The following is a 27,470-nucleotide window of genomic DNA, read 5'->3' on the forward strand; positions in this document are numbered from 1 at the left end:
TCCTGCAACATGCTCACACCCTCTCTCAGGTCCTTGGAAGGTATTATTACAATGTGCATCAAGGGAGAATGCTCTCATGTTGGTAAATTCTGTTGTATCCAAATTTATCTTCCACTCACCTTTGTCAGGCATCCTCAGAATCCAGTCCCAGGCATACTGTCCCAGTGGCTGGTGTTGAAATTGGACTCAAGGAAGATAGTTCATCTCCTCCCTCAGTAGTCCCAGCAGGTCCTTGGCAGAGCTATTCTGTGACTTAACCCCCGTAACTGATTTGATGGTCAGGAGGGGATACAAGAGACGTCCTGAATAAAGTGCATAACATCTTGCAGAGGAGAGGTCTCTGTACTAAATTCAGTGTGTGTGTGTGTGTGTGTGTGTGTGTGTGTGTGTGTGTGTGTGTGTGTCTAGCCCTTAACAGAGCAGAGGAATGGATCATTTGTGCAGAGGACTCAGGGTAATCTGGAGATATAAAATCCTTAGAGGGACGTCACCACAGATGTACCTATCCCTGTGTCAGGGGCCCAACTGTCCTATCTTAGCATAGCAGACCTGCCTCAACTACTCTTACAATTAAATCCTGTCCTTGGTCCTCTTTTTGAGCCCTTCCCATTTTAAGAGATGAGAGCCTCATGGTGTGTTTCTAGGGAGGCCCTCTGGCCTTCTCACTCAGCATTTAACTGCTGATTTATCTCAGCTTTTTGCTACCCTTTGCCAGGGTGTCTGTAAAGCTTAACAGCCAGGTAATTCACTGTCCTTATGATTACTGTTTCCCTCTTATGTCCACCTACCAGGGACAGAATCCTCACTGGCAGCCAGGAGATGGTGGTCAGCTCCAAAATCCCATCTCAGTGTTGTGCTTGTGGACCAGTCTTTGTATCTACTGTCACGGGTTGGGATCCCTGGATGCAGATCCTGAGAAGGAGCTTGATGAACGCTCTTGGGATCAACACCTGTGGAAGAAAGCAGGCTTAGGCATAGGAATAGGCTGACTCTCCATGAAGTTCTTGTGTTGAGATGGCTCCTCAGGTTCAAGTCAGAGGTTAAAGGACCAGATCTTTATACCTCTGGAATAGTAAGTCATTAGATGAAGTTTGTCCCAGAAAAGTCATGACGCGAGGCGCAGTTTTCTTCCAACACAGTAGGAGGCTACCAGCTAAGAGCTATCTTTTGACCACCGGGAGAATAAAGCCTCATTCTGAAGAGGGATCAGGGTGGCACATCACAGCATACACCAAATACACAGCGCCTGATCTAATCACTATAAAAACATGCCGCAGCTTTTATAATTGCTGCCATGTTACTCATAAGGAAACTGAAGCACAGAAAGGTTAAATAGCTATTATCTCAAAGACAAAGTTTTGGAGGCCATACTATCTTTGAAAAACTACTTGATTCTGCTATTGTAACACAAAAGCAGCCACAGGTGATACTTGAACAAATGGATGTGGCTATGTTCCAATAAAACTTTATCCACAAAAATGGGGGGGGGGGGTTGGATTTGTCTCACAGACCATAGCGTTCTGACCCCTGGTTTAGCGGGTACCACTAGAGCAAGGCCTTGAAGAGCGAATAAGGTTGTTTTAGAGTAATAGACAAAGCACACTGCAGCAAAGGGAAATCGCAATGCGTGGTTAGGAATGGTAAGTAGGTAGCAAAACCACAGCACAGAGTTCATGAGGCAGGGGTGTGGTGGGACGGGGTTACAACATTAGGACCCTGGTTATGAGTGGGGATGAGAGGTGAGGATGGCAGATGAAAACATTGGAGAACCTCGGGGTGTTTACCCATATTAAAGAACAAAAATTCAACTGAGTAAATTTAAACATCTAATTGACTTTACTCAACAATTTATGAATCGGGCAGCATCTCTTCTAACAAAAAAAGGGTTAAAGGATTTGCACAAAAAGGAGTTGTACAAAGGGAAGAATTTTAAAGGCAGAAACTGGGTGGGACAAGGAAGTTACTGGTAAAGGAAAAGATTGTTTCAGGCAAGGTCACTTCCTAGAGAGTCTTATCAGGCAGGTTACCTCTCTAAAACTGATCAGGAAAACTCCAGCTGAATGGCTTAAAAGTCCACTCATGGAAGAGGTTGACTGCACTTAGGTTAGGTATTAAGTCTTGGTAGTGCTTAACATAAGTGGTTCCATTTTGGGCCCGTGGTTTCTTTTTAACACTAAGGTGCTTTTTAAACTGCCTGGAACATTGCCCCACGTCCTTTGACTAATTAAATTCTACTGACCCTTCACAACTCAACTCAAGCAAGAATCATTTCCACAGTAAAGCCTTCAAGGACCTGAGGCTGAATTGAATGCTTGCTTTGTTATTCCTATAACCCTTTAGGACCTTCCATCATATAAAACCATACATAATCATCTGCTCACATATGTCTGTCTCATTACACCAGTGACTTTCTAGGCCAGCTGTACATTTGGAATTAGAGCTTGGAGATACACACACACACACACACACACACACACACACACACTCCCCCCCCCCAAAAAAAATATGTGTATATATATATTTTTAAGTTTATTTATTTTTGAGAGACAGAGTGCGTGTATGCATGTGAGCAGGGGAGGGGCAGAGACAGTGGGAGAGAGTTTTAAAAGCTCTCCCATGATTCTAAACTGCAGCCAGGATTGAGAATAACTGCACTATATACTGTGAGTTCCTCCAGAGCAAATACCTCCTCTAACTTGTCTTTTATCTCTAGCAACTAGCACATAATAGAGATGCTCAATAATGGTGATGAATTAGGGAATAAATGGAAGCTCAAGAATGCCATAATAAGGAGTTCAGACTCAGTGTGTGGAGGCCATTTTCAGCCTCCCTTGACCACTCTCAATAGAAGTATATTCTATTTCTTTGGATCAATGGGTAGAATGTACAACACTATAATTGCTTCAGAGAAGGTCTCCTCTATTGGACTGTGGCTTCTTGAGGGCAGGGACCATGTGCTTTTCGTGTTGTGTCCTCTGGGTTGGGCCCCATGCTTATCTCAGCACAGGTGCTCAATAAATGTAGAATGAAACAAAATGAGATTGTCCCATTCTTATAAGTTATCCATTAACCAAAATCTCCAGGTCTTAGTATCATTATCTTCTCATAGCTCTGTTTTTCCCCTCATGTACTTGATGTGGAGGTATTGTGCTTTAAAAAAAAAAAAAATTAATTAATTAATTAATTAATTAATTTAAGAAATAGCAAATAAGCAAAAAGCTGATGTCGTTTAAGTAGTAGAGCAAAATCTACAAAAAAGCCTGGCATGAGAGGAACACCTGGGTGGCTCAGTTGGTTAAGCATCCTACTTCAGCTCAGGTCATGATATCATGGTTCATGAGTTTAAGTCCCTTGTTGGGCTCTGTGCTGACAGCTCGGAGGCTGGAGCCTGCTTTGGATTCTGTGTGTGTGTGTGTGTGTGTGTGTGTGTGTGTGTGTGTGTGTCTGCCCCTCCCCCACTCACGCATGCACGCTCTCTCTCTCTCTCTCAAAAATAAATAAATATTAAAAAAAATTTTTTTTAAAGCCTGGCATGAGAGCTGCCAACCAATTCTAGAAGAATTGCAGAAATGGAGATGTTCATCATGGTCCTCCCTGCACCTTATGACCTTCCATTGGGATTCCTCTTAAGTCCACTCATGACTCATTCTCAAACAAGCACTCCTTTCCATTCTGCCTCTCTCTCAAGCCAGAATTCGCTTACCCTTATTTGGGTAATGGGAGAAAAATAAGCTGTACTTAATTGTTTAAAAAGCCTTGGACAAGGGTTGAGAAAGCAAGTGTGCACTTTGCCCTTGGCCTCTACCCAATTACTTGGGTTCAGAGCTGTAGGCCTCAGCTTCTTCCTATGTAAAGTTCTTAATCACCATTTTCTATAAATCAAGCGTTAGACCTCACCAAAAAATTACTCACTCAAGTGCACCAAGCTATGAATATTAGGTAGATTTAAACCTGCTGGGAGTATCTGTTTTTTAAAACAGCTCTTACCTATATAAAGAAGCCATTAAATGGCACTGAACCCACCCACTTCCTCCATTTATTTTGGCTTACTTTAACATGTCACCTTTATTCTCTCACTAGATGAATAAAAGAAAATTACTTGACATTTTATTTCAGAAAAATGATGGGTTCCTAATGTGAATGTAGAGCATTCTACGTGTATGTGCTATAGGGATTGGTGTTTAACTATCTTTCTCTTAGTGCCTGTTCAGTGAAGTGCACTGGGGAAGGTGTCAGAGACCAGGAGAAATATTTCTAGTGTCATCCAATGTGTTCCACCAGGCACGAGTGATCTCCAAGGCAGGAAATTTCCAGAGGGAGGAAATGCTCTGGCTCAGGAATTTGCCTTTTCCCATCTTGGTAGCAAAAGTCCTCCCAGGCAGATGTAACCTGGGACTTTTTAATGGTCAGCTCGTTCTGCTAGCTCTCCTGCCCTGCCTTCATGTAACCAAGTAACCCTCTGATGAACACTTAGCCTCTCATATAGATTCCACTGAGCAGGGATTCTTTTCAGCAGTTAACATTTCTCATTGTCACTGTTTAACTCTAGCATTTTAGGTTTTACATGGAGTCTGTTGTGAGCTAAGTGAGCATTAATCTGTCTCCCTGTATCTGGAAAGTTCTGGGACTCTAGCAGTGATTGGAGCTGTAAGATTGAAGTCCAGAATATGAGATGTGAAAAATATACTACAGTGGATGCCATGAAGCCCTGAGTGTGTCCCACCAGTACATTTTCCTCAGTGATTCCCTAACCTCATCCTATGTGCTACTAAGTCCTAACTTGGTCTAAAAACAAGGGGGTGTTGGTTAATGCTGTCTGAGGACTGTGGACACAGCTGGAGAATACCCAAAGGTCTGGAGGTAAAGTGAGGAAAATACACTCAGTACGCCATGGCCAAAATGCCAGGAACGAAGCAGCCAGTGGAGACTCCGACCCTGCCTGGCTTATTCTCTGGCTTTCTCAGGGAGAGAGGCTGCTGGCCTATTCTTTCAAAAGCTTGACTAATTTCTTAATCAAAAGAAAGCTAAATTGGTGTAATTTTATGTCATCTCTCACCACCAGGCAAGGACATACATCAGACACCCTAAAAGAAACTCCAATGAGATCTCACCCAATCTGAGGAGTGAAACTGTATTGCTTTGATTGTATTGTTGTTCACTGTTTTATTTATTTATTTATTTTTACCATGTATTGCATTCTAAAAATAAGTTAGGTGCTAGGCAAAAAACTGAATCAGGCTCAAGCCCTGCCTAAATAAAGATGCTGGCTGCCAGCCTGTCTCACAGGAATCCTATGAGGGTTTTGAGCTTGTAAAGAACTCCTACGGAAGGTTGTCAAAATGCTAATGCAAATAACCAATCCACTGTAATCACATCAACGTCGTGTGTGTGTGTGTGTGTGTGTGTGTGTGTGTGTATCAATCTTCCACTGTTATGAGAAAATGGATATAAAATGCCTAGTACATAGCAAGTACTCAAAAATGACAGTAATAGTTTTTATATTATTTTCACTATTACGACTACAGTTAGAAAAGAGATTGCCCATGGAAAGCAGATTTTTTCAAAAGAATGGTAACAAAGTCATCTAAACACACTTCCACCCTAACACACCACCACTCCAGTGTTTGAAGCCCTTATTTAAGAGAACATAAAATGGTGAATGAATATATTTGACATTTGACATTCACTTAGTTATGGAGATAGCTTTGTAAATACTTCAAAAATAATACGGTGGTAACAGGCAGGTAGAGAAGTAGTCATAAACCCTTGTTTATTGTACCTTTTCCTTTCCATGCCAATTACATTCATCTCCTGATATGAATTGATTTTCCATTTATCATAAGTCCCTTTTCTGTGGGGATCTGGATAACTAATGACAAAAATCCAGTAAACCATGGGGTGCCTGGGTGGCTCAGTTGGTTGAGCAGCCAAATTCAGCTCAGGTCATGATCTCACGGTTTGTGGGTTCGAGCCTCACATCAGGCTCACTGCTGTCAGCACAGAGCCTCTTTTGAACCCTCTTTTCCCCTCTCTCTGCCCCTCACCCAGTTGCACTCTCTCTCTTTCTCTCTCTCAAAAATAAATAAACTTAAAAAAAATCCAGTAAACCACTAAACAGGAAAATCTGGAAGTATATGGGTCCAATGAAACCACCAAACAAAATAGTTGATGGAATTGAGTTAGAATTCAAAGTCCTCTCTAATAAATGGCTTATAGTCACACAAAGATAAGAAAAAGAGCAAACAAGCCAAAAGCAGAAGATAAACAGGTACATAACAATTGAATGGGGAAAACCATCTAACCTCTTTTGGAGAAAATGACTTTGTAGGTCATGATGAGTTTCTTATTTTGGCATAGAACAGTACAGCGTACAAGGCACAGTCTCATACATCATTTCACTCGATCTCCACAATGAAAATGTAGGCAGATAACCTGAGAGAATGTCCAAATTTCCAAGCCCTAGCCTGGAAGGAAAGAATAAGTCAATCTACAGGTCTCTGGTAGGTTCTCCCAGGAAAGACTTTCTTTCATATCTTTTTTCTGTTTTTCATTTTAGAAGAGATTTCTTTTCCCATCAATTAATTTAAACTTAAAAATTAGTTTTGTGGGGCGCCTGGGTGGCGCAATCGGTTAAGCGCCCGACTTCAGCCAGGTCATGATCTCGCGGTCCGTGAGTTTGAGCCCCGTGTCAGGCTCCGGGCTGATGGCTCAGAGCCTGGAGCCTGTTTCCGATTCTGTGTCTCCCTCTCTCTCTGCCCCTCCCCCGTTCATGCTCTGTCTCTCTCTGTCCCAAAAATAAATAAACGTTGAAAAAAAAATGTTTTTTAAAAATTAGTTTTGATTCAATTTGGTTCAAATGCTGTTTTTTGTTTAAGGATATAATTATATTCCACTCTAAGTGAAGCAGTGCCATTAACTGTAACAAGTGTCATGCAGTTTTAAAAAGACCAGGCTAAGTCAACCATAAAGAACGGACATTTGGAATGCTACAGATTTCCTCATTTTGAACTATGCAGATGGCCAGTTTGAATCATTAGGGTCACAGGGAATTTTCTTCTTGTCAATTTCCTAGGATTGACTTTGTATGCTCTCCTTGAACAGATCTGAGTATTGCAGACTGACAGTTTGCTCAAAGAGAGACAAATACTCTCAGAAAAGCTCAGATAGTTAGGATAAACTTGAAATAGGGATAGAAAAACTAACCAGTTCTGCAATATCTCTTTTCAGTTCCTTGTACACCCAATTCTTGTCTTGTTCTAACTGGGCAAGCAGATGTGGTCAGCCTCGAAGTTGAGATGACATTTGCCTGTCACTACGGGCATAACCATTACTCAACATCTGGCAAGTTTGTGAGTCACCAACATTTATTAGACACCCCAGCATAGTGACTAGAGTATAGCAGATGCTCAAAAATGTTTGTTTGGCAGATGGATGGAAGGATGGATAGATGAATAGATGGATGGATGGATGGATGGATGGATAGATAGATGGATGGATGGATGGATGGACAGACTGATTAATGGATAAACAAACTAGGTACCAAGGTTGAAAAATAAGTTAAATATTTATATTAAATTATAAACTTATATATAGAATTTTCCTTTATGTAACTGTTGAAGTAGGACAGGGACATAATTAGAAGTTTCTAGGGTCTAGGAAACATGAGAATAGAGTCCATTCATTCTTAGAAGCCAGATAAACCTATGTGCTCTGAATCCAAGACATTACCTTGAAATATCTCTACCTTGAAATATCTACCTTGAAATATCTCTCCCACCTTCACCCTGAGCAACTCTAACGTTCATAATTCTGCCATAACCTGCTGCTGAATCATGTTGTTGAATGTGTTGATAAACATCTATATCACTGTATCACTGATTTTCTTTTACTATTCTGATAACAGTATGCCATATAATTGGTCTCCTTTGCAACTCTAAATATGTTATCCTATACATATAAAAATATTATTTTAAAAAAGAGTCCTTAGACTTCTAGTAGGCCACCAAGAGTGTACGGAACAAAAACCATTAGAAACCACTGCTTGAGGGGCGCCTGGATGGCTCAGTCCACTGAGCATCAAACTTTGGCTCAGGTCATGATCTGGTGGGTTCCAGCACCCGAGTAGGGCTCTATACTGACAGCTCAGAGCCTGGAGCCTGCTTCAGATTCTGTGTCTCCCTCTCTCTCTGCCCCTCCCCTACTCATACTCTGTCTTTCTCTCTCTCTCAAAAATAAAGAAACATAAAAAAAAAAACAACACTGCTCAAAAGGCAAGTCCCTAATCTGCACACCTCATTTCCGTTCTCACCCAAGTGGCAGAACTTAGTCACATGGTCACACCTCCCTGCAAAGGAGATTGATAGATGTAATCATTAATGATGAGTGCTTTGAGTCCTCTCTCTCAAATTATCCAGGATTGAAACATAAAATATCAGATAGCACTGAAAATAGTTTTCATTTGTTCTAAAAAAGGTCATGACTATTTTATTATATTGGTTTTAGTACATTGGTATATCAAATGACTAAAACCCTGCTCATCAGTGGTTTCAAAAAAGGCTCATTACCAGAACCAGTTGACCACTTTAACATATACATATTCTTGGCTTCCATCCTCAGAGATTCTGTTTCAGTAAGTCTGGGGAGAAATCCACATACATACATTTTAAATTTTCTGCAGTGATTCTGATGATCATCAGATTTGAGAAACACTACTCAATTATTGTTTACTGAGTACTAATCTTCCTAAAGCAACTAGTCCTTCTTAGTGAATAATTTATACTAATTACTCTGAGTGATACCATTAATAAATAGTAAAAGCATAAGAGACTCTTAAAAACTGAGAACAAACTGAGGGTTGATGGGGGTGGGAGGGAGGGGAGGGTGGGTGATGGGTACTGAGGAGGGCACCTTTTGGGATGAGCACTGGGTGTTGTATGGAAACCAATTTGACAATAAACTTCATATATTGAAAGAAAGAAAGAAAGAAAGAAAGAAAGAAAGAAAGAAAGAAAGAAAGAAAGGAAGGAAGGAAGGAAGGAAGGAAGGAAGGAAGGAAGGAAGGAGAAGAAAATAAATGGAAAAAAATAAAAAAATAAATAGTAATATGTATAAAATTTTGTGAAAATTCAAGTTTTCTTTTCTGTTTTTCAAGTTTCAATCACTTTTCGTCTCTCCCTTCCTCTGTTTTATTTCTCTCCCTCTCTCTGTCTCCCTCTCTCTTTCTCTGTCTCTCCCTCTCTCTCCCCTTTATAGTTTTTGCTCCATAACAAATACAATATTGGAATATTAAAATAAAGAACATAACATCATTTTCTCGTTTGATGAGGTGACAGGTGGCTTGTATAATACTTATGAAAAATAATCTGCAATAGTATAATAGTATCCTTAATTCTATATATCTTTATTTGTGTAATTTCGCTTAAAAAGAGAAAAACTATGCATGTGTGTGTTTTTGTGTGTGGTCAGTAAGCACAGGTAAGGAAATGGAGGCCCAGAGAGATGAAAACCCAGAGGTACATGGTCCTAGGCAGTGGTACCAGGATTCAAGTCTAGGGATCTGAGTCTAGATAGGATGCTCTCAATACATCACTACTCTCTTCTGGACCTGTGGGACATGTTAAGTCAGATGTGAATAGACAGCAGATATTCAGGTCTGAAGGTCAGGATAGAGACCTGGGCTCCAGAAAGAAATGTGAGCTTTATCAGCACTTAGACATAAAGCCATGGGAGTGGATGAAATCCCCAAGATAGTATTCGTGATGAAAGTATTTGTATTTGTAATAAAAAGAAGACAGATTGGAGAAATTTCAACACATAAGGGACAGAGAAAAAAAGAAGAAACTCACAACCCCAAAGATGGATTAAATGGGAGAAAAACTCACCAAATGGATGTTTTACGAAAGTCCATGGAAGAGAATGTTGCAAGGAGAGAGCTGTCAATGGAGTCAAAAGCTGCTGCAAGTTAAGTTCTGGAGGTGACTCAGAAGATTCTTGGGCTCTAGAAACAAGAAGGTAATGGACAACGTTGGCTAGAGTGGTGTCAGTGATGTTAGGCACACGCTGAGCTGCAGTGGGTTGAGGAGTGAGAAGTGGAGATGGAGAGTGAATACAAGTCTTTTAGGAAGTTTGTCTATGATGAAATAGAAATTAGGTCCCAAAGAAGGGTTTTCAGAGATGAACAAGCACAGAGCAACAAAGTGGTCAAGATACAATCCTGTAATCAGACAGAATTCAGTTTGACTCCCTTATCTGCCACATCCTTGTCGTATGATCTTAGCTGCTGCTCAACCTTCCTAAGCTTCAGTCCCTTCATCTGCATAATATGGAAAACAGCACTGAACTTGAAGAGAGGTGGAAAGAAGTAAGTTCGTAGATTTAACAGTCTCTGCCTCCACTCCCGTACAGACTAAATGCTTAGTAGATGGGAATCGCCATTTTATTGATGCTCTTCACGTGCCGTCCAAGAGGATATTGAAAAGCCCACGGCTGAAGTCAGAAGCTGAAGACACAGGAAAGGGGTCTAATGTATGGAGTACCGTTTATGGGAATGCCGAGGGAAGATGAAATCCAAAGCACAGACTGACCACAGAAAGGAGAGTGGATTGGCAGGTGGTAGGGTAGGTAAGTTTGCAGGCTAAGTGGTGCCAAGTAGAGTCATTTTCTGTCTGTGTTTCCTATTTTTCTGAATAATGCAAGTGTTGAGGTCATCATCCCATCAAGGGACAGGTGCTAGAAGCATAGGTTTGATAAAAGGAGAAAAAAAACTTTAAATATCCACCCTGGAGAACCCAGGGAGCTACTTCGAGGTTGCTGATAAACATGGTGGACCTTATAAAACCCTGTTACGGAATTTGAATCACGTCTTAGGGACAATGGGTTTACGCCCAAGACTATGTGTATCAAATGTGTCACATTAAAAATGCCATGCTTTGTGTTTTCTGAATCATTTGCTTTCTCACCAACAATGATATGGACTAATGGAAAACAAGACAAGACGCCACTGCTTCTAAACAGCCTCTAATCTCATTCAGTTGCATAAAGATGCCATTTTGCTTAGTTTCTTTTTAAAAAAAAAAACACCACACATCTTTGAGAAAAGTATTGCTGTCGCTCATAATTATTGACATGACTCACACATCCTATTGATAAGTATGCTTGCACTGCTCTTTATATGGCACTGGCAAAGAGAGAGAAGCAGGCAAGCAGCTTTTTAAAACGTTAAGTTGCTGTTCTTGCATAAGAAGCATGTGAGGTTGAAGCTTAACTTCAAATATAATAGAGTAAATTTTGAGGGTCAGAACTAGAGGATGGAATTCTACAATTTACACAGAAATTTATGACTCTTTTTGGTAATCTTTAAAATATCATTTAAAAACATGTATCTTTGCTGGAGGAATCACAATGGGAAAATATCCTACAGTCTGTCACAAAAATACCAGGTAATGGGTTCTTTATGCTTTAGTTTGGTTGATAAAGAGTATATATTTATCAAGCCACCATTATGAAAATAAAATAATGACATGTGATTGGGAGTAATCAAATGGATATTTTTTTTGAATCACTCACTTAAAAGAACATTTATTCTTCTCTTCCTTATTACAAAAATAATACATGTCAAGTATAAAAAAAATTTAAAAAGAACCAGCTATAGAACCATCATAATGAAGTAATCACTGTTCGCATTTTCTTGTATTTTCAGCATTTTTCTAAGCATTTGCATGTATCCATGGGGTTAACAAAAGATATCATGCTATTTTGAAAATTTTCTTGGTTTAATAATATACATTTATGAATGTATGCAATGTTATTAAATAATCTTCAGCAGTGTTTTTTTTATTAGCGATTGTCATCTGAATGTGCTAACATTTAGAATACTAGTCCCTTATCGCTAAACATTATTTCTCCACTGACATTTTTTGTTGTTGTTGATGCTATAAACTACAACAGAATAAACATCTTTATAGATAATTCTTGGTATATAACTGTTATTTCTTTCATATATATTCCTAGAGACTTCAAAGTCAGGTAAAAAAGCTATGCCTACTTTTTAAAACACCTGTTTATTACTTCGAAAGATGTTTAGTGACCATCAATAGATTAGATACATATTTACTGAATTATTAGGTAGAAGTGTAGACAACAGGAATACTCAGCAGAGCAAATACAGTTTCTATGCCCAATGACCCTAAAGTCTAGCGAAGACAGAAAATAAACCATCATTTGTAACATATTGCTAAAATGACAACTAGAAAAAATGCAGCAAGTTACAATCCTATTTCCTTATACATACACAGACTTTTAATACTAAGCCTACGGAAAAAAAAAGTCAGTTTGATGAATGACAACGTTTCTCATGCTAATTTACATTTCTTTGATTACTAGGGAAGCTGAATATTTTTTAATATATTTATACTGCTCTGACTTATTTTGTGGAAAATCCTACTTTAAAAATCTATGCAATTGTATGGCTTTTCTTTGCTGCTCCTAAAGTCTCATTTTTCCTTTTTATAAAATTTCTACAGCTCTTTAGAAATAGAGTTGAAATCAATATTGTGATAAAAACTTATACTTATGGCATATGACTTTATAGAGCTTATTTATCTTTATAACACCATAAGGAAGAATGCAGGAGGAATTTTTAAAATTTTTTTAATGTTTATTTATTTTTGAGAGAGAGAGACAGAATGTGAGAGGAAGAGAGGCAGAGAGAGAGAGAGACCCAGAATCCGAAGCAGCACCAGGCTCTGAGCTGTCAGCACAGAGCCCGATGCAGGGCTGGAACTCACAAACTGCGAGATCATGACCTGAGCGAAAGTCAGATGCTTAACCAACTGAGCCACCCAGGTGCCCCAGAAGGAGGAATTTTTATATTGCACATATAAATGCACATTATCATAAATTATAAAGGTATTTGATGGTTCTAAGGAATTAGGAACCAATTTCCCTCTCTATGCCTGAATTTACATTCTTAATATCTTTCTCCTACATGTATATTTTTACTTCTATTTATGGCACCAGCATTTTGTTCAGCAGAAAGACCCCTAAGAGCAGTCTGACATAGTGGACCTTAATGATTGTTTATTGACAACTACCACTGCCCCCCTTCTTTTGTGTTTGCAGAACCCAATTTTGTTCTGTTTTCCACTCCTAAGTGAAGATAACCCTTAACCCCGCTCAATGGTACATCCTAACCAACCATGATTATTCCATTCCTTTTGCTGCGGTGACTGGCTTGGGTCTCAGCACATGATACACTTTCAGCCAATGAGCTGAAGGAGAAATCTGCTAGTAACCTCTGAGAAAGATTTCCTCACTTTTACAAAAGATAAACACAGAGAGACCATCTCATATTGTCAAACACTGTCATGTCTGCTTATGACCATGGCTGCCACCCTGAAACCAAAGCTACCCAGATGAGAATGGCTAAGCAGGAAATACAGAAAGAATCTGAATCCTTGATGACATCACTGAGTCACTGAAAAATATCAACCCTGCATGGGAGCCTTTCTTCATGACTTCCTCATAGTTGTCTTTATTGGTTAAGACATTTCATTTGAGTTTCCTGGTTCTTTTTGCCCACAAAATCCTAACTGACATACTTTGATTTGAATTTACAATGTAAACTTTAAGATTGTTAATTCGCCTCTTTGAGTTCATTTCTTCATTGGGACAGAGAGAGAGACAGAGACAGAGGGGGAGAGAGTGAAGGGTGGGGAGAGAGGGAGAAAGAGTTGTTCTGTACATCTCAAACCATTATTTTATAAAAGCAAAAGTCATTTTAATATAAAAAAATAGAAAAGATGCGATCTTAGGGAAAAATTTTGGAAGTTAAATTAACTAAACCTTAAAAAAACCAGTATTCTATCTTTATCTTTCTCATTTCTTTGTGGAGTGAAAATTCCTCTAGATTCTGACTGAGAAACCATTTGATAAGAAAAGTCATATATTCATAAAGTAAATAACGGTATGAATACATTTTTAGTTCTATTTAAGATAAGATTACTGAAAAATCAGAGATTCTGGAGAACAGGAAGCCTGGGGAACCTTAATAGAGGTGTGAGGCCATGAGCCATGTGGTTAGTACAAGTTAGATCAGTTTCTGAAAAGAAAGGAGTAGAGCATTCTAGGCAGTAAACTGCATGAACAAAAGCTCGAGGCCAGGAACAGTTATGGCGAATGAACAGGCGTGGGGGAGCACTCCCGCCTGACTAGGATGGACGTTTCATTCAGGGTGATGGATCCTAAAATCAGGACTTAGGGACCTTCAGGATTGCGTAGGTCTTCTCAGATGTCTTTCAGGTTGGTATATGTCTTCTCAGATGTCTGAGTTTTCAAAGACAATTTTTATATTTAATGGTTTTTTTTTAGGGATATTCTAAAACATTAGTGTAAGTGTTCATAGATCATAAGGATGGCCACTTAAACCTAGTCACTTCTACATCATTACAGACCAATTTTGGTATTCATATGTATGATCTGGTTCATGTGAGAACTCCCGGTTTGCTAAAAAGAAGTGACATTTTTTTCATAATGAGGACTATTCAGCTATGTATTTCTTGTTTCCTTTTGCTTTTTTTAACACACAGCTGGATTACATTTACTAGCCTCTCTTGCATTTGGATGTGGCCAGGTGATGATTCTGGCCAATAGAATGTGGTCACAAGTTATATGTGCAATTTCCAAGTCAGACCCATGTAAACACCCACCCCACGTCCCCTCCGGCACATAGAGCCTTTGCTCTTTTTCCCATCTATCAGCTGAACAGAAGGGCCACTAAGGACTAAAGGCGGGGAGAGCCACAAAATGGAAGGAATCCTGAAATATGGAAGGCTGCGTGACGAGACTTTGACATGAGTGAGAAGTGAACCTTTATTGGGTGCAGTCACTGAAAGGCTTACATGTTATCAGAGCCAATACCATCTTTAACTAGTACATAAACATTCTCCTTGAAAAGAGAAATGTAGGTGGAAAATTGAACCATCACATGGCATATGGCAATAGTTTAGACTTGCTGAATCCTAGTGAAACCTGCTTTCTGGGGTACTGGTTAGCAACAGTTCAAGAACAGGGTTGTAAAGCAATTTAACACATAATGAGAAAATTTTAGTTTCACATTCGTGTGATAATTCAATTAAGTACTCTTTAATGTAGATTTCCAAAAAGGCAGAATTTTCTTCAAGAAAATAAGATAATTTATAGAGTTATCAATGACTCCATTAAAATTGGCATCTGGGGGCTCCTGGGTGGCTCAGTCAGTTAAGCATCTGACTCTTGGTTTTGGCTCAGGTTATGATCTCATGGTTTCGTGAGTTCGAGCCCCACTTCACGCTCTGTGCTGGCAGCGTGGAGCCTGCTTAGGATTCTCTCCCCCTCTCTCTCTGCCCCTTCCCCGCTCGCACTGTCTCTGTCTCTCTCAAATAAATACATAAACTTTTTTTTAATGTTTAAAAAAATTTGGCATCTGAACATTTCTCATGCCTTGTAATTATTAGTAACATTCTGAACATTACATTTATGTGACTATCCCATAACTGCAGACTTATTACCTATAGTGGTGCCTAGTAGATATTTTTTGGTATTTTTAAAGCTAATCTGGGCAATTTTGTTTTAGCAAAACAGCATCTTCTGTCACGTTACTGCCACTAATTAAAATTCTGTTGGTTTTTTAATTTTCTTGGTGTTTAATTTGTAATGGAGTTTGACTTTATGCTTATCTAACAACTATTACAACTATACCTATTGAAGCTTCTGGTAATACAAATCATTTATGTCAACATTGTGAATCCACGTAAGCTGTTTTTTCTTAAAAGAGATAGGCTCATCACTCAAGTTTGAGAAACACTGGACTAGATCGAGCCTTAACTGTCTCTTAGCAGTGTAAACTGGGCATTAGGAACAAAGGGTCTGCAAACTGAGGGCATCTCAGCTTGAGCCCAGAGGTCTGTTACTTACCAGCTACATGGCTTTGGGCCAGTTGTTTAACCTCCTCAAACACTGTAACTTAACAGAAAAGTTAGGATAATAATTATTGCCTCGTAAGATTACACTGCTGGTAACGTATTGGCACACGATGAAGAGTAGCTATGGCTGTCATCCTTTGAAGGTTTACTCATTTTCAAGCAGTTCAGCCTGGTGGAGTTGTGATTTGCATTTGTACAAATTTCTGATTTTGTCAAATTTGTATCATATTCAAGATCAATGACTCAGGAGGATTGCCTGTATTTTAAAAACCTGCCATATTTTTTTTTAAGTATAAATTAGTGTTCCTAACACATAGCCTCTACATATAAAAGTGGACTTAGGTGAATCTCCACTTGGAAATACATTAGACCGAATTAATTCTATTTCTTAGATGCAAATTGTTTTTAAAAGGTTTACTTAGTTTTGGGAAAGCGCAAGCAGGGAAGGGCCAGAGAGAGGAGGACAGAGAATCTGAAGCAGGCTCTGTGCTGGCAGCAGTGAGCCCAATGTGGGGCTTGAACTTGCAAACTGCAAGATCATGACCTGAGCTGAAGTCAGATGCTTAACCTATTGAGTAACCCAAGTGCCCTTAGATGCATATTTTGAAAGTGTTCTTTCTAGTACATTAAACTATATATCTGAGTTTTTGTTAACTCTGGCTGACCTCCCTCATAACCAGCCCAAGTTTGTAAATCATGTACATTGAGAAGTCTGCATTCAAAATGTCCTTTGTTTTGTGGGGTGCTTGAGTAAGTTCTGTTGAACTGATATTCTGTTAATACACCCGTAATGGGCAAATTCATTCTCTCTTAATCTGATTTCTACAGAAAATAAATCTTGTCAACACTGGACTGAAACTAATTAGAGACTTCTAGACATAGAGAGTTGTCTTAGCTGGAACAGGCAATCCTTTAAAGGAGTTTCTGTAGACACGTAGACATCAGGAGGCATTGAAAATAAAGAAAGTGCAAAAGAAAGGAACAAACTGTCCCCTACAGTGGTGTGGAACCCCATGAGCTCTTGTCCATCTGGAACTTTCAGCTTTACACTCTAGGGACACAAGGCACTCTTTCTCAGCTAGAGGAATAATCACATATGATTTCTCATGGACAGCATGAGCATCCTGATGCTTAGTCCTTTTAGGAGCTCACGATGAAAAACCACTGGCATCAGTAAAAGGCTTCATACCAGAAAAAGGTTATTAAGAAGTAGCAGGGGGGTCCTTTCCTTTGAAAAAGGGTGTTCAGAGCCATTAGAATGCACAGAACTGGTTAACTGAGGGCACTGGACTTCTTACAGAGACAACACAGTGGAAGTCACACTGTGCCACAACACATTTGTCCACTATGGAAACCACCCCTCAGGGGTGGCCTCCAGCTCCCTGCAGCTTACTCCATGGTGACGCCAGGCCAAACTACAGGAGGATTTTTTTATATTATTTTGAATTTGTCAAACACAGGGATTCAACTAGGGTCTCAAGGATCACCTGACTCATTGGGAATATTTAGCACAGGTGTGTAACTGCTTTGGCGTGAGAGATGTATTGGTCTCATCCCAACTCAGCAACTAAGAAACTGTGATGTTGGGTAACTTACTTAACCTTTCACTCAGCTTCAGTTTCCTTTCCAATAAAATGCAGATGAAAATATCTATGCGGTAATTTGGGGGGGTTAATTTTAATAACAATAAAGAGCCAGATGATGGTGGGTACTTGGTAATTATTCATTTCTCTCCCTCATGCTTCTCTCCCCCTGCTCTTCCTCCTTTCCCCACCCTGCTTCTCTCTCCCTCCCATTCCCCACCCCTTTCTTTTTCAGAATAAAACTGGTATATTTAGGCTAATTCACTAGTTTTGGGGTACCTATTATGTGCCAGGCACCCTGCTAGTAAGGTGTAGTCAGGGAGGGTTTTGTGTGAACGAATGTAGCATCATGATTTATTGATATTCTAGTGTTGTGTTATAGCTTAATAGGCAAATTTAAACTACATAATGTCTTCTTGACTAAAGGCTCAAGAGTTGGATGTGAATTTCTACCCTTAAAAACTAATCCTCCTCTTCCTTCTTCACTCTTCAAAATCCCGGCCCAGTGATGCAAAAATCTAGATTGTCTGAGAAGGAATGTGCTCCAAAGTTGGAAGGAGAGGAGAGTGGCCCAACTTTGGGAAAAGCTGGACTCCCCAAGCCTGTAAGAGAGAGGGTGTGGTTCTACCAGTGGTGAGGACCTGCTTTCTACTCTCATACAGCACCCCAAAGGTGAATGTCTCCTTACTGAGTATTATGTCCTTGAAAACCACAGCCATGTCCCGGGACTGCATAGGACAGAGAAAGAGTGTGCCTACAGCAAAAAAGCTGCCTGCTTCTGAGTGGACCAGAGCATCACAGGAACCAACACCATGGCCTTGTCCCACAGTGTAGATTGGGCAAGTTAGGGGTGTTCTCCACAGGGAAGAGAAGAGAATGAACGATGAAAAGCTAAATGATATTGTATGTCATACCTACCAATGCTGGCTGGGGCAGACTCTGGGAAGGGAAAGCCAAAATTAACTTTATTTCAAAAAATGAAGAAGACTTGGGGTGCCTGGATGGCTCAGTTGATTAAGTGTCCAACTCTTAATTTTGGCTCAGGCCATGATCTCACAGTCATGGGATGCGGCCCTGCGTTGGGCTCCACGCTGGGTGTGGAACCTATTTAAGATTCTCTCTCTCCTTCTCTCTCCTCCCCTCCCATTCTCTAAAAAAATAAATAAGTAAATAAGAAGTCTAACATCCTGCATCGAAGGTTTATGAAACAACTCAAGCCATTCTCAAAAAATCATTCTCCAATGTATTGCATGCTATACCAGTAGGAGGTTCAAAGTATCAAATTGAAACCTATGAAATTGCCATTCAGTAATTTCCTGTGGTTCAATCTAATACCATGGTTGTTCAGAGAAGGACACGACCAAAGCAGAGATGGAAAACTGGTGCCCCACTCCATCTGGCTTGTGTTTGGTTTGGGCCCACAATATTTTGAAATATCAAAACTCTAAATACATAAAATTGGGAGACTTCACTTCTAATACTGATCCCTGGCTTCTCTGGAATAGTCAGGATATTTGGAAATGAAGGGCCCATGTTCCATCATGGCAACAATTTGCCGAAGCTGAATACTGAATGACCTTCTTTAGCACACGTTCTCCAGTCTGCCAGTCTCCACAACCCCCTATTCTCTCTAAGATACTGAGGTCAATGATCAATAGCACTTTTTTCCCTTACACCTACCCCACCTCATTCATTCACCTGACAACCACAGATACTTGCACCTGCAACTCCTGGAGACAACAAGGAAAGCTCATAAAACGGAGACAATCGGGTAGACAAAGTGGGAAAGATACCCCAGAAAGAGGGAATGGCATTGTAAAAGCCACAAATGCGTGAGAACGTCTGTCATGGCAAAGTAAAGCTGGGATGGGTAAGAAATGGGACCAGCGGCACACCAGAGTGGCTCAGTCATTAAGCATCTGACTTAGCCTCAGGTCATGATCTCACAGTTCATGAGCTCAAGTCCCACTGCAGGTGAGCTCAAGCCCTGCTGTGGGTAAGCATGAGCCCTGCTGTGGATGAGCCCACTTCTCTCTCTCTGCCCCTCACTCACTTGTGCCCTCTCTCTTTCTCTCTGAAAACAAAACAAACAAACAAAAATAGAAATGGCACCTATAGATGATGCTGGAGAGACAGGATGAGTCAAGACTGAAGAGCATTGTTTGTGATACTAAGAAGCTTACATATGAAACGTGATGGGGACCAGCAGAAATTCTTAGGCAGAAAAATTAAACTGTCATGTATATGGAATCTGAATTAATCACTCAGTTGGCTGTGAGGCAGATGAATTAGAGCAAGAAGAGGCTGGAGGCAGGGAGGCCAACCTGAAGACCGCTGCCAAATTCTACTTCTAAGGATGCTAAGGATATGGACTGCTGGCCTCTTTCTTCATTTAAATAATACACAGACCTGGGGCGCCTGGGTGGCTCAGTCGGTTAAGTGTCCAACTTCAGCTTAGGTCATGATCTCACGGTCCGTGGGTTCGAGCCCCATGCTGGGCTCTGTGCTGACAGCTCAGAGCCTGGAGCCTGTTTCAGATTCTGTGTCTCCCTCTCTCTCTGACCCTCCCCCATTCATGCTCTGTCTCTCTCTGTCTCAAAAATAAATAAACATTAAAAAAAATTTTTTTAATAAATAATACACAGACCAGATATTCTGCCCACTTCTATCCAGTGGAAGACTCTTAAAAATGAGGACATGATTAATGACTTTATTCCAGTGACAAATGTGTTGCTGCGAGGGAGGGAATGGAATAAATACAAAAACTGGGTTTAGGAATGTTGGAAAGAGTATGGCAGACAGTGTTAGTTAACAACCCAACAGACATTCTCTCCTTCCTGGCTACCAATTTTGCTTAGGTCTCAAAGTGCTCCACCTCATCTAAGGACTCAAGACTGGCTTAAGTCAATTATGACAATCCCAGGGGCGCCTGGGTGGCTCAATTGGTTGAGAGTCTGACTTCGGCTCAGGTCATGATCTCACAGTCGTTGGTTCAAGCCCCACACCGGGCTCTATGTTGGCAGCTCGTAGCCTGGAGCCTGCTTCGAATTCTGTGTCTCCCTCTCTCTCTGCTCCTCCCCCGCTTACACATTGTCTCTCTCTCACACACACAAATAAATATTTTTTTAAAAATAATGCAAAAAAATTATGAAAATCCCATATCTCTCTTACAGTGACTGGTCCAGGGGCATGCTAGTAATCTATTTCTAGGCATTGAAACACATGAAGTTGGCTGAGGTCTTCTTAGAGATTTTCCTCCTGGTAGGAAAAGTATATGTGGACAGAATCATTCATCTTCCAACATCCTTTATTCTTGCTTTGGTCCTTGCTATATGACAACGTGATGCTTAGAGCAATGGCAGCCACCTTGTGCTTGTGAAGGAAAAGCCAGGAAAATTGCACAGATATTCATTTGCTCATTCAGTGAATATTTATGAACACTTACTATTGCCGACCGTTCTAAGATTTGGGGATAACCTAGTAAATAGAACAGTCTTACATTGGATGTTTATCCAGAGCATATTATGAAGCCGAAAATATTAGCATCACTACTAAGACACTATGAATTAAATATTGTGTTACTTGCAGCCCAAAGTATTCTAAGTGATACAAAAGGTTCAGTATTACTAATATTAAAAAAGTGAATGAAATATATAAGCTGAACATAACTTCCTCAAATCCCCAACCCCAGATATTTATTTGCATCTGTCACTCAGTATGCAGGACTTATACCCTATCCCACCCTCAAACACATACAGAGAAAGAAGGCAGGGAGGGTTTTCATGCTTATCTGGGATAGAGAAAAGAGTGATGTGGAACAAAAGGACGAAGAGAATCTGCTATCCACCCCAACTCTCAGGGCCTCCTATAGAGAAGCAGGGGTTATAAGTGAAAGAAAAGCATTATGATTAAAGACTCTTAAGAAACTCTGCCTACGCAATAGCACTAGGTGCCATATTGCTACTTAGGAGAAGGGCATGACCCCAATCTCTGCACACCACAGGGGGACATCTGTCAGGAATCTAAGGGCAGCTGTGGAGTGGGAATGCCAGGAAACATTCCCACTGAAGATCCTCACCGAGATGACTGTGCTGCAGAACTGCAATACAGTGGCTACTAGCAATGGACTTGAGTAATGATACAAAATCAGGACATGTGCGGACTTATTCCTGAGTCCAAGTGAGATACTCGTGAAATTGCCAAAAAACTGGAGATGAGCTGAGGTCCTGACATATGGCAGAGAGGGCTGTGAGGAAGCTAAATTCAGACCTTATTAATGTTCTTCATCTACGCCCACTGGTTGGGTTGGTAAGCTAGGAACATTCAGGTTACCTTGCAATATTAAAATCAAAAGTTTATTTATTTATTTTGAGAGTGAGTGTGCACACGCGTGCACGCGTGCGAGCAGGGGAAGGGTAGAGAGAGAGGGAAAGAGGGAATCCCAAGAAGGCTCCACTCTGTCAGTGCAGAGCTCACAAACTGGGAGATCACGCCCTGAGCTGAAATCAAGAGTCAGACGTTCAACCCACTGAGCCACCCAGGTTCCTTTGCAATATTAAAATTAAGAAAAATGACTGCAGCTCTCTTTCCTTCATTATTTTCCAATTTACAGATAGTTTTTTTCCTGTTCCTTAATATAAAACTCCCTTTCCACCCCCCCAAAAATAAAAATTTATCAAATTTTAGATCTTGAAAATCTCAACAGAATTTAATCTTTTTCTTAGAGAACAGAAATACAAGTTTTTCACTTGAAAGTATGGGACACAGCAAATTTATTCAAGGAGGATGCTCTGAAACACAGTATTTTTTGTGGTCAAAGACTTCTAAATTCGTTGAATTGGACACCCCTTTGAAAATCTGAGGACACTCTAAACTTCTCTGCAGATAAACCCCATTGGCATGTGCACACTTACTTGAAGCCTGTCCGTTCCCTCCAATCTCGGATGCCACAGGATCCTAAGTTAAAAGCTTATATCAGGTCTCAGCTTCTAGCACTTCTGTGGTTCCCTGTGGGAGTCAGAGTGTAATGCTGCTAAAACAAAGCCCATGAATTTGGCCCACCTGCTAGCCAGTTAGCATTATTGGAAGCCCCAGTACATCCCTGAACCTTATCAAAATCCATCAAGTGTAGATGATTCAGTGCTGATGAATCATCTTTCCAAGTAGGTGTTCTTCCTGGTACAGGTAATAATTTGATGTTCCACTGTGTCCAACTGAGAGCTTCCTCTTCCAACACAACTGATCACCACTGTACTGACAGTTGCAAACACTGACACTCTGTACTCATAAAACAGTCCTCATAACAATGATCTAAATTAAAGGCACTTCATCGTACACTTTAGAAACATTATCCCTTTCCATCCTTCTGAGAGGATGAGACTATGAACTATTACTCCCATTTTACAGGTAAGAAAACTAATGTTAAATGTCATGACCAAAGTCACACAGGTAATAAGTAGTAAAACACATATATATCCCAGTTTTATCTACACGTTTGTGTCCTCCTCAAGTTCATATATTGAAGTCCTAATTCCCCATGTGATGGTATTAAAAGGTGGGCCTTTGAGGGGGTAGTTAGGTTGGATGAAGTCATGAGGGTATAGTCCCCCCATGATGGGATTAGTGCCCTTATAAGAGGAAGAGGAGACACCAGAGTTTCTTCTCTCCACCAAGCAAGCATGTAGCAAGAAAGTGGCTGTCTGCAAGACAAAAAGAGAGCCCTCACCAAAACTCAGCCCTTGCTGGCATCCTGATCTTGGACTTCCTGGCCTCCAGAACCATGAGAAATAAATGTTTGTTGTTTAAAGCCACCCAGTATATGGTATTTTGTTACAGCCACCTGAGCTAAGACACCCAGGATGTCTGAGCCTGTGATTTGCACCTCTGCTTTTTGCATTCCAACTAATATGAACATTATACTTTGTAATAATTTTAGTCCCAAGTGTCAACCCCAAATTAAATGAGTTAATAAAAGCTCAACATAAATACTCCTAAATCTCCTGAAATAATTTCAATGGAAGAAGATTGACTTTTGAGAGACAATAACATGTACAGGCATTGAAAAAAATAAAAAAAAAAGTCTTTTCACTTAATTGTTAAAAATCCCCCATCTATATCCTGCCCACATAATTCTCAACTAATAATAGCCTATTTCACTCAGTGTCAGCAAAGAATACAAAATGCTGTAATCCACATGTGTGTTATTTTGTTGTACATGCCTGCAAACTATAATTAGCCGATATCTTCTTCAAACATCAAGTCAAACATTTTTGAGAGTTTTTTCTTGCTTATAGAAAATTCAGTTGCAAACAGCCTAGAAAAACATTTTTTGTTCAAAAAAGAAGGGCAAGAAAAACAAACCCTGTTCTCTCTTCTATCACGATTTGATGTTGAATCTATCATCACATTCGCTCTTTTTAAATCATGTCTGAAATCAGTGTGACTTGAAGCAAAGAATACACCCATCGTAATATGAACATCAAAGAAAACACATCAAAGAAGATGACAGCAAGGAAGGGCCATATAAGGAGAGAACTAAAAATGAATTTTTAAATTGGATTTAAAGGTATCTTATTTAAGATACTGGTGACCTTGGCAAGAGTCATTTTGTTATTGATGAATGTGGGAACACAACTGCAGTGGCTTCAAACAATTATGGCACCTCTCCCCAATGGTCTGCTCTGCAGTGGTCACACGATCACAGTGCTAAATTAGCAACACATCTATGAGAAAACCAAGTCACCAAACAATAATAGTGTGATTTCATACTTGTGACAGTAAAACTATCAGTTATAGAAATGTATGTAGGGGTGGCTTAGTTGGTTAAGCATCTATCCGACTCTTGATTTTGGCTCAGGTCATGATCTCACAGTTCGTGAGATCAATCCCTGCATCAGGCTCTGAACTGACAGCCCAGAGCTTGCTTGGGATTCTATTTCTCCCTCTCTCTCTGTTCCTCCCCCACTCATATGTGTGCTCACTTGTTCTCTCTCCAAAAATATATTTATAAACATTTAAAAAAATGTATGTAGGTATGGATATGGATAGCCTTATTTGTATATTTGTAAATACATGAGAGAATTGTCTGAAATGGCACATTATTGTGCCAGAGACCTGTTTCAGCCACAGCTGTGGTAGATGATGCCACACAGGCTCAGATGCATGCTGATTAATGTCCCACCAGAAGAGCACGCCTGTGGTCTTTCCATACTCTGTGTTGGGGACTGCTCAAAGGAGCCTACTGGGCCTTGCAAACAAGAGTCACCCCAGAGGGGAAGGTGAGTGAACACCCCTAGAAGCAATACTCAACCAATGGGGAATAAGAGCTAATGGATGAATGCCCCAGACTACCCACCCCCTTTAAAAAGACAAGGTTGGGAGTCCTTCTGCATATTATGTGTGTGGTAAAATATATATAACATAAAGTTACCATTGTAACTATTTTCAGTGTACAATTCTGTGACATTAAGTACATTCAACCTGTCATGGAGCCATCACCACTAACCATTTCCAGAATGTTTTCATCATCCCTGATAATAAACTTTGTATTCATACCCCTCCCAAATCCCCCTTCTCCCCTCCCCTCAGCCCCTGAGAAGCTCTATTCTTTCTTTCTCTGTGAATTAGTCCACTCTAGGTACCTTGTATAAGTAGAATCATTTAATATTTGTTCTTTTCTGTCTGGCTTATTCCATTTAGCAGAATGTCTTCAAAGGTCATCTATGTAGTAGAAGAATTTCATTCCTTTTTTTTTAAATTTTAAATGTGAATAATTTTGCCTCTTTTTTGATATATAATTGACATATAATATTGTATAAGTTTAAGGTACGCAATGTGTTGAATTGATATATTTATACATTGCGATGTGATTACTACCATAGCATTAGCAAGCATCTCCATTACATCACATAATTGTCATAATTTCTCTTTTGTGGTGAGAGCATTTATGATCTAGTCTCCAACCATTTCAAGTATAATATTCAATTGTATGTATAAGCTGCATTTCATCCATCCATTCATATGTGTACATTTGTGCTGTTTCCACCTTTTAGCTACTTATCATGAATAACACTACTGTACAAGTATCTGTTTGAGTCCTTGCTTTCAATTCTTTGGGGTATATACCTATAAGTGAAAATGCTAGTCATGTGGGAATTCTAAGTTTAACTTTTTGAGGAGTGTCCAAACTGTTCACTGCTTTTAGGTCCTGGTGGAATTGAACCTCACGATCTTCATAATGTGCCTGGATACTGGCTCCTCCTTCTTTCCTGCCTCTCTCTCCTGCTCCCATGACCTTCCACGTGGAACACCTCCAGCAAGGTCCTGCAAGTCTTTGTCTCAGGCTCTGCTTCCAAGGGAACCAAAACTAGGATAGCACCTTATCTAAGAGTGGTTACACCTGGGAATCAGGAGTGGAAAAGGGGAGACGTTGCCATTTTGAGCTTTTGTTCCTGTGTCGCTTATGTCTTTTTGAATGTTTATTATTAAAAAAAATTTTTTTAATGTTTATTTACTTTTGAAGGAGAAAGAAAGAAAGCGTGAGCAGGGGAGGGGCAGAGAGAGAGGGAGACACAGAATCCAAAGCAGGCTCCACGCTCTGAGCTATCAGCGCAGAGCCCGATGCCGAGCCATGAAATCATGACCTGAGCCCAAGTAGGACACTTAACAGGCTGAGCCCCCCAGGTGCCCCTTCTTTTTGAGTGTTTAATATCATAAGTAAGAATCCAGAGTACAGAGTTCTTGTGTTCTTCTGAGACATGTATAAATGACTCCTCCAAAACAAAATAAGCCAGGCTGATCATTCTTACAGCTTTGTGCCTGCAGAGCAAGTGATAGGGTTTTTAATTAATTTTTTATAAAGCTTTTAAGTTCTTGATCTGAGATGATGATTTTGTGCTTAAGGCTGGATCCCTGAGGACTCTGCCTGCACTCTTATCGAGATATTAGGTATTGGTGCACCTGGATGGCTCAGTCGGTTAAGCGTCTGACTCTTCATTTTGGCTCAGGACATGATCTCATGGTTCATGAGTTCAAGCCCTGCGTTGGGCTCTGCGCTGGTGCAGAGCCTGCTGGGATTCTCTCTCCCTCTCTCTCTGCGCCTCTTCCACTCACACTCCATCTCTCTCTCTCTCTCTCTCTCTCAAAATAAATAAACATTTTTTAAAAAGATTTTCGGTATCAATGTTCTCACCTCCATACTTCTACCAAGCCTACAGTTTTCCCTCTTGTCCATCTTGACCCGTGTATTATGCCCTCCTGGCTTCATTTCCTTTCCTATTTAGTAAGACTCCATGGGACTTTGTGTTACAACAATTATTATGCCATCCTTTTTTATTCCCTTGTTTCTGTATTTCATTCACTCTCCAATTTCTAACCCGGATTAGTCCGAACACTTGCCTCCAGGCTGCCGAGGACTGCTGGAGAAAATGACTTCATTTTCTCAACGATGTAGGAGTGGAGCAGCTACTGGTTATGGCATCCGGTCTCGGCAGACCCTCACCACTATTTAACAACGCTATACTGTCTTGACCTAAGCTTTTTTCCCACTCCCCATTGCTCTCCCTGACACCCACACCCACACTTTCACCAGATTTCTTTGATCCATGTTTAACAAAGACGATGGAAATTATTCCATGTTCAACCTGTTTTTTTTTTTTATTTAAAATCATCCATATCCAAACATGTCTTTGGAGAGCTAAAATGTACAATGTGCTCACCAAGTGCCAGGTACTGCACTAAATAATATGACAGCTAACATTTAGTTAGCATTTATTATGATTATGTCGCACAGTAACTGGCACCTACTAAGCACTCAGTAAATGTTGGCTACATAATGACAGGTCCAAATACAGATGTTTATAAATATGGTGTCAGAAAGTAAAACGATCAGTCCAACTCCAGAGCACATACCCTTAATCTCTACTTCTTC

The 27,470-nt window shown here is 40.2% G+C and overlaps 1 protein-coding gene across 2 annotated transcripts in view; it reads right to left on the bottom strand.

Moving 5' to 3' along the window:
• The window catches only part of GDA (guanine deaminase), a 171,257-nt gene that overhangs the window by 103,202 nt on the left and 40,585 nt on the right, over nucleotides 1–27,470 (bottom strand). Inside the window, exons 2-3 of one of the 2 annotated variants that reach the window (XM_027041037.2) lie at nucleotides 9,882–9,997; nucleotides 789–950 (exon numbers count right to left, since the gene is read on the bottom strand). The gene's annotated coding sequence lies outside the window, so the exon portion shown is untranslated. The remainder of the gene's footprint in view (nucleotides 1–788; nucleotides 951–9,881; nucleotides 9,998–27,470) is intronic. The other variant, XM_053205274.1, reaches the window with a different exon arrangement.

The sequence above is a fragment of the Acinonyx jubatus genome, chromosome D4, assembly GCF_027475565.1.
Source record: "Acinonyx jubatus isolate Ajub_Pintada_27869175 chromosome D4, VMU_Ajub_asm_v1.0, whole genome shotgun sequence".
In the NCBI taxonomy this organism is placed as follows: domain Eukaryota; kingdom Metazoa; phylum Chordata; class Mammalia; order Carnivora; family Felidae; genus Acinonyx; species Acinonyx jubatus.